The 7,507-nt window shown below is 37.3% G+C and overlaps 1 protein-coding gene and 1 non-coding gene across 2 annotated transcripts in view; both read left to right on the plus strand.

Moving 5' to 3' along the window:
• DCP1A (decapping mRNA 1A) overlaps positions 1-7,507 on the plus strand; it is a 49,825-nt gene that overhangs the window by 13,597 nt on the left and 28,721 nt on the right. The gene's annotated exons all lie outside the window — the stretch shown is intronic.
• LOC119470484 lies at positions 26-94 on the plus strand. Its single transcript, XR_005199399.1, has one exon. It is a non-coding gene; the product is annotated as a small nucleolar RNA SNORD38 (small nucleolar RNA).

Consider the following 7,507-nt stretch of genomic DNA (forward strand, 5'->3'; position numbering starts at 1 on the left):
AAAAAAAAAAAAAAAAACCTGCTACTCTCAGCGATGAAAATTTTGTCCAGTTCTGCTACTGACATTAAGTGATGATAAAGTATGTCTGAGGAGAAAGAAGAAAAATCCTACTTCTAGCGATTAGAGAATTTGCATTTTTTTCAAGTATATATTAGAAGTTTATAAAAATTACCACATATAGGCCATTCAGCCAAAGAAGTTAGGGAGGAAAATAGGGAAATCTGAGTAAAGTTGAAGGAAAATAAAAGAGTAGAAATTAATTTCGGAAAGTAGAAATTTCAATAGAATAGAGCAGATCAACAAAACAAAAAACTTCTCTGTAACATGATCCAGCAACAACCGTAAAAAGAACAAGGGGAGGCACAATATGCAGTATTAGGAATAAAAATACAAATGTGTTGCAGCTAAAGCCAGAGAACGCAGCGTTTTTAAAAACAAGCCACTGTGAAAAATTATTGCCTATAAATTTAAAACTTGGATGATTAAGACAGTTTCCTAGAAAAACACAATTTAATAAAAATTACTTAGGAATACATAGATTCAAATGGACTCATAAATAAAATAATTGGGCCAACAGACTAAAAATCTCTCCCATCACATCTAAAGAAAATGCTGAGAGGAGTGTTCTATTCAGTAAATGGTACTAGGACAGTTAGTTCTCCATATGGAGACCAGCCTCTGAAAAGGCAGCTATAGGGTTCATACCCTTCTGGTCTAATCTTCAAGGGAAACTTGTCTCCACTCTTCTGTGATGAAGAAATCATGCTTCTGTGATTCACTACTCAGCATGGCGGTGAGCAACATACTTCCCTATTATACATACCTGCTACAAGCAACATACCTCACTATTAGGTTGGTGCAAAAGTAATTGTGGTTTTTGCAGTTAAAGTAATGGCAAGAACCACAAATATTTTGCACCAACCCAATATATACCTGCTCCAAGCAGCACACCTCACTGAGTAATACTTCTCTTGGAAGATGTTTTTCCCCAAGACCAGTATCAAAGGTCTTTTGATTTTCACTGTGGGCACCTCTTAAAAGTAAAAGTAGTAATGGGGAATCTTTTTTAAATATCTATATGCTTATTGATCAATTGATTACAAAATGCCCCAAGAATATTCTGTAAATGTGTTCTGAGCAATTTTTTAAGAATCTAAACCTAGCATGTGAATCAATAACAAAGTGCAGTCATCAGTTACTTAACAACAGGGATATGTCCTAAGAGATACGTCATTAGGCGATTTTTTTGTGTGAACATCATAGAGTGTACTTACACAATGTACTAATTTGGCATAACTATTGACAACCTCACCGTTAGGTTGGTGCAAAAGTAATTGTGGTTTTTGCAGTTAATGTCAAGAACCACAAATATTTTGCACCAACCCAATACATACCTGCTCCAAGCAGCACATCTCACTGAGTAATACTTCTATTAGAAGATATTTTTCCCCAAGACCAGTGTCAAAGCTCTTTTGATTTTCACTGTGATTTCAACCTCAATGACATAAATTTCCCTGTGATTTCAACCTAAATGAAATAACTTACACACCTAGAATATATGGTATTGCTTTAAGGCTACAAACCCATATGGCATGTTACTGTACTGAATATGATAGGCAGTTGTAACATGTTGATAAAAATTTGTACATCTAAATATATCTTAAGAGAAAATGTACAGTGAAAATGTGGTATTATAATCTTAAGGGACCACTGTTATGTATGCAGTCTGTCACTGACTGAAGCATCATTTGTAGCGCATGACTTGTAAAAGCAAACAGAACTGATTTTTCTCTTTCTTACAGCTAGACAGTCTACAGTATAACCTGATTAATTGAAAGTATTAATGATATAGGTTTGTGGTACCATCAAGCTCTATAAAATTAGTTCTGGCATTTAATGATTTTCTTTAGCCAAAACTATTTCAATATTGCGTTTTACTTTGTTTTTAACCAAGGTGGTAATTTAACTCAGATACCTACCTTAATTCATTGACATTTATTGAATTTGTCATTTGTCAGGCACTTCACCAGCTGCTATACCAGATAGATTAAAACTATTGTGCACTTTTAAAGAATTTTATTTATTTTTTTAATCCTTATGTTCTATTGTATTTTCTTAGAAAATTATAAGTTGAAGTTACTAAAGTGCGTTAGAGCTTCCTGTGTCAGAACTCTGCCTTCTTAGTAAGGGTCAAGATCCTTTTTTTTTTTTTTTTTTTTTTTCTGAGACATGGCCTCACTCTATTGCCCAGGCTATAGCGCTCAAATGATCCTCCCTTCTCAGCTCCTGCCCTCAGCCCCTGCCCTGAGTAGCTAGGACTGTAGGTGTAAAGTACCACGCCAGGTAAATTTTTTTCTTTTAAATAGAGATAGCGTCTCTACAAATTTTTTGTGGTGATAGGGTCTTGCTATGTTGACCAACCTGGTCTCCAACTCCTGGCCTCAGCTGATCTTCCTACCTCAGCCTCCCAAAGTGCTAGGATTACATTAACCACTGCACCCAGCTGGATCAGGATTCTTAATGAAATATGCTACTACATTAAGCCCACAGCTATGCATGTTTATTCTGAAAACAACCCCCTGTGGATTAATGATAAAAATTAATGATTTAAGGTTTGTGATTTGAGAGTTATTGGTTGTAAATTTGAATGACTGCACTAGTAATAGTGAGAATCTGATCTACCAGAGAGACAACAAGGGCATGTACATATTTTTTCTTAGTCATTTTCAGCAGCAATACTCATCCATTGTTTGCAAAGAGTATATAGTCCTGATTTTCTCTTCCCAGACCTAACCTTATTCTCTCTATAGACCAGTGTATAATGGTAGTTTTAACCAAAAACAATGATCATTTCACTTTATGTGCATGTTAAATATGGCATTTTTATACTGGAAGGTAATCATTTAAGAACAGGTTTCCATGTTTTCTTCACGTAACACCCTAAGGCATGTATCTTCCACTTAATGCCACTTTTTGTATTTTTTAATGTTTTCTATAAATACAAAAGCAGTTTTGGGAAAATGAACAAAGCCCTTTTCAGTTTTTCAAAAGAACGCAGATATAGCCTGCATTTTATTTTACTTTGACGGGTTTAAACTATTACAAGTTTGTGGTTTGTATGAAACACTTTCAAAGTGATCCTATGTGAGTAAAAGCTAATCTGAAATTTCCTTAAAAAAGCGTTAATGTCATATAGCTACTAGTCTAGTGTGTTGTTCTTTAGCCTGCTTAACCAAAAAAGACAATTACCCAGTAAGTATAATTTAAAATGTTAAATGTTACTGCTATTTAATATTTTTAAGAACTTACCTTCAAAAGCCAGAGAGAAGTACCCCTTTGTTTCTGTTTCACTTATCACTTTTCCTTTATATCGGGCATCAATTTCTTGATACAGAGCGTTTTTAATTAAAATTAGATCACTAGAAAAAGTAGGGAGATTCATTTCCATAGTGTTGAAAATGCCGCTGCCAAATGGAAAGTTTTAGTAGAAGAAATTCTGCAGTGTGTGCTTTTTTTGTCTCTGCTCGTCCTTTCTCAGTTCAAGGGCAAGACTCAGAACAGTAGAGATGGTAGGTGGCTGTTGGCATGTGGAGCAAATCTTCAGATTTTTAAAGCACAGCACAAGAAATTTCCTTAGAAGATAAGTTTATCATTTGTCCCGTCAAAAGATGTGAGTTCTACCTCCAAACTGAAAGAGGAATTCATAAACAACAAGAAAAGTTCCATGGTTCATTCTTTGAGAATTTTGAATTCAGTGCAGTACTTCTTTCTTAGTCTGAAGAAAGACAGGCAGTCCTCCACCATCAGCTGCACACTGCTGTGGTTGGTATGATTCTGTAATCAGTGAAGGAGAAAGAGTCTGTGGCAACTGCATTAGTCTGGCCTTCTGGACCAAGATAAGGAAAGAGCCTTGCTGTTGCCACATTTGTAGATTGAAGAGGTAAAAACACCACAAAAACATAGGGGGACCTAAGACACAGTGACTGAGTCTGACTCAGTTCAAATGTTTTAAAAATACATATATTGCTTTCTGTCTCATTGTAGGCGCTGCTTAGTATTCTGGTAGAGCCTCTACCAAGTGCCTTCTTCTTAACTTTGCAAATCCATGTACATTTCAGAATTTCCAAAGCAGGTTATTTTCATTATGATTCACTAATTACTGGCTTTTCTCCCCTCAGGTAGTGTTGTCAGATAAAGGTACTTTTTATCTCTTTTTTATTGTGTTCTTAATTGTAAAGATTTGTAAAGTTAACAATTTATCCCTTTTAGATAATTATCATGTTAAGTATTCAATACTTTTCATGTGTTTTTTCTTTTGAGAACTCATAAGGGAAATCATTATTTATACCTAAGTGACAAAATGATGTTAATGTGTAATATGTATGTTTCACCTTGAGTTACACGGTGAAGTTATCTGTGTATGTCAAAATTGAAACACAGAGTAGCCACTAGTCTAAGAAGATTAAAGCTCCTCTGGAGTGTGCAGAATAAACCTCCAGACTGGGCCCTTCGGATTCAGTGTCCTGGAGGATCCAAGCAGGTCTGAGTTACTTACAAAATCGCTGCCTCCAGGCATGCTCAGTTTTTTCTCTCCCCTCCCCTCCCCTCCTCTTTTTGAGGAGGAGTCTTGCTCTATTGCCCAGGCTGGAGTGCACTGATACCGTCTCGACTCACTGTAACCTCTGCCTCCAGGCTCAAGTGATTCTTTTGCCTCAGCCTCCCCAGTAGCTGGGATTACAGGCACATGCTACCAAGCCTGACTAATTTTTTGTATTTTTAATAGAGACGGGGTTTCACTACATTGGCCTGGCTGGTCACAAACTCCTGGCCTCAAGTGATCCTCCTGCCTCAGCCTCCCAAAGTGCTGGGATTACAAGCGTGAGCCATGGCACCCAGCCAGCTTTTTCTTTTTAATAAAAGGAAAGCACAGGCTAAGCATTTGTTACCAACATTTATAAGTTAGCATATTTTATACATCCATACCTGGATTTCTGATTTTTGTGACAAAATGATGTCACAAGAAATATCTTACCTACAATTATGTGCCACAGCACTTGGATTTCTGCAGATACTACAGTCAGCCAGAATTGTAGGTAAGACACATTCATCACTGATCCCGCCACACCGTGAGATCTCTTATACTCCACGAGCATTTGTGCTTACAGCCCTGCTGCGGATGATTGATTAGCAAATTGGTAGAAAAATATGTGGAACAGTAGAAGTTAGGGAAAGGAGAGAAAAGAAGTTCCTCCTCCTTTTTTCCTTACTTACACCCCATCTGACCTATTTCCCAGTTCTCTAACTGTAGATTTTTGGACACCTAGGAAATTAGGAATTCAACTCCATGGAGGTCGAGGGCCCTGCTTCCTCTTGCCTTTGTCTCTCCCTTATGATAGATAAAAATAATATTTGTGTGGGGTGCTAGAGCGACTAGACTACCAGTGGGAGTGTCAGACATGTCTGACATTTGGCAGAACCATAATTATTTACACTAGCACTCCCCAACCTTTTTGGCACCAGGGACCAGTTTTGTGGAAGACTGTTTTTCAATGGACAGGGATTGGGGGATCGTTTCAGGATGATTCAGGCACATTACATTTATTGTGTACTTTATTAGCATTACATTGTAATATATAATGAAATAATTATGCATCTCACCATCATGTAGAATCAGTGGGAGCCCTGAGCTTGTTTTCCTGCAACTAAATGGTCTCATCTGGGGATGATGGAAGACAAGGACAGATCATCAAGCATTAAATTCTCATAAGGAGCCACAACCTAGATCCCTCACATGCTCAATGCTCTATTCACGGTAGAGCTGGAGCTCCTATGAGAATCTAATGCCTAAGCTGATCTGACCAGAGGCAGAGCTCAGTCGGTAATGCTCTACTACTGTCTGCCACCTACTTCCTGCTGTGCCTGGTTCAGGCCTGGTTCCTAACAGGCCACAGACCAGTACCAATCCATGGTCCTGACGTTAGGGACTTCTGATTTACACCACCCACTTTGGAAGCTGTACTTTAAGGAGTCGTGTGTACTGTGTGGCAATAGCAGATGTAAATCCTAACAGCAAAGGTAAAACCCTAATGCAATTCACTATTTTATTTAGGGTTGCCCATTGTTTAAGAGTAAAACGTAATCAGTTGTGATATTGTTGGATTTATTTCCCTAATCCCTAAAGAAGTTCATTGGTCATTTCATGTGTCTGAATTCTGTACTGAGATTATAATGTTAATGGGATTGTGGAAGAAGTATTTCTGGTTAATATATTCAGATTTGATTTAATTTAGACAGAGGCACCAAAGTTTTAGATGATACACTGAAGACCTTGAAGAGTAGCATTTTTAAATTACCTGGCCTAAATCTTTTAATCAGTGTTCAATATTCAATAAGTAGATATTACAATTTAAATTTTAGAAATTGGACTCCTTCTCTACCATATTAGTGTTCTGTGGTGGCCTGAAATGAGTGGCTTTTTTGGCCAAAAGGGTTAAGCTGCAAAGATAATTAAATCACATTTTCCAGCATTACTTGCAGATACACAGCATCTCACCCACCTAAGTGTTTGTAACATGTCAGACTCTCTTAGGATCCCACGTCAGTCAGTCTTAGGCTCCATATCCTTTTCCCTGTGTGTGTGTTTTCTGCCCCTCTACCCTAGAGGCTTTCTCCTCTTCTCACTCTTTCCTAACCTTTTGATGTTCCTGGAGCACCTCCAGGCTTATTCTTGTCTTAAAAGAAATGAACTGCCAAGGCAGAGGCATTTGCTTTTTCATTTGCTAGGGCTGACTTATGTTTATATACCTATTCCATTTTCATATTAAAAAAATGCATTTGTCTATACCCAAAGCCCATTTTCTTGTTTTTGTTTCCTGATGTAAGAGATCTTTGTCAGTATCATCTTTAGAAATTGTATAACTTTTTTTCTCTATTTTCTCAAGCACAAAGTTTCAGGAAAAAGAAACTTTATGACTTTTAACATCACCACCAAAAAGCTTTTTATCAAACCCCCTTTTTGCCTTGGCACCATTCTGAGAAAATCTCTAGCCTCCTCAGATACTTTTAGAAAGTAGGTCAGATCTAAATAATAAATGAATCACAAAGACAACATATGTATGAGAGTGATTCCCAGCTCTGTTTTTGTGACATTTCACAGCATCTCTAGAAGACTCAAGGGATTTTACAAAGACACCAAATTAATTTGGCTTTTCTTGATCTTGTGTGAACCATGTACCTCTCTCTAGATGAGAACTGTGAAGTATTACATGAAATCATAAGGTTGCTGGATTTTTAAACGTGTCTAAGGAAATAGAAAACTCTTACTCAAAACTCTTTTTATTTTTTTATTTATTTATTTATTTTTAAAATTTTTTTTTTTGAGACGGAGTTTCGCTTTTGTTACCCAGGCTGGAGTGCAATGGCGCGATCTCGGCTCACCGCAACCTCCGCCTCCTGGGTTCAGGCAATTCTCCTGCCTCAGCCTCCTGAGTAGCTGGGATTACAGGCA

This window comes from Cebus imitator, unplaced genomic scaffold, assembly GCF_001604975.1.
Source record: "Cebus imitator isolate Cc_AM_T3 unplaced genomic scaffold, Cebus_imitator-1.0 Scaffold0, whole genome shotgun sequence".
NCBI lineage: Eukaryota > Metazoa > Chordata > Mammalia > Primates > Cebidae > Cebus > Cebus imitator.